We start from the raw sequence: 204 nt of genomic DNA, 5'->3' as shown, positions 1-204 counted from the left end.
GACAAACCACCGCTGTGGGGGCTGGATCAGCACTTGGGTTTTGCTCCTTTTCTCAGCCAAACGGGGTAGAGAGTCGGGATGTGTTGTTGCTCAGGTGTGGGATGTCCCAGGTCCTTTCTTTTTGTTCCCAGGAACAGTTCACCCCCCACGAAGGAACCTCCAGGACAGCCTGGGGGGCTGCCGAAGGGGCCGGCTCGCGTCACC

Source organism: Chaetura pelagica, unplaced genomic scaffold (assembly GCF_000747805.2).
Source record: "Chaetura pelagica isolate M959 unplaced genomic scaffold, ChaPel_1.0 scaffold300, whole genome shotgun sequence".
NCBI lineage: Eukaryota > Metazoa > Chordata > Aves > Apodiformes > Apodidae > Chaetura > Chaetura pelagica.
Note: the sequence above shows the minus strand (reverse complement) of the source record.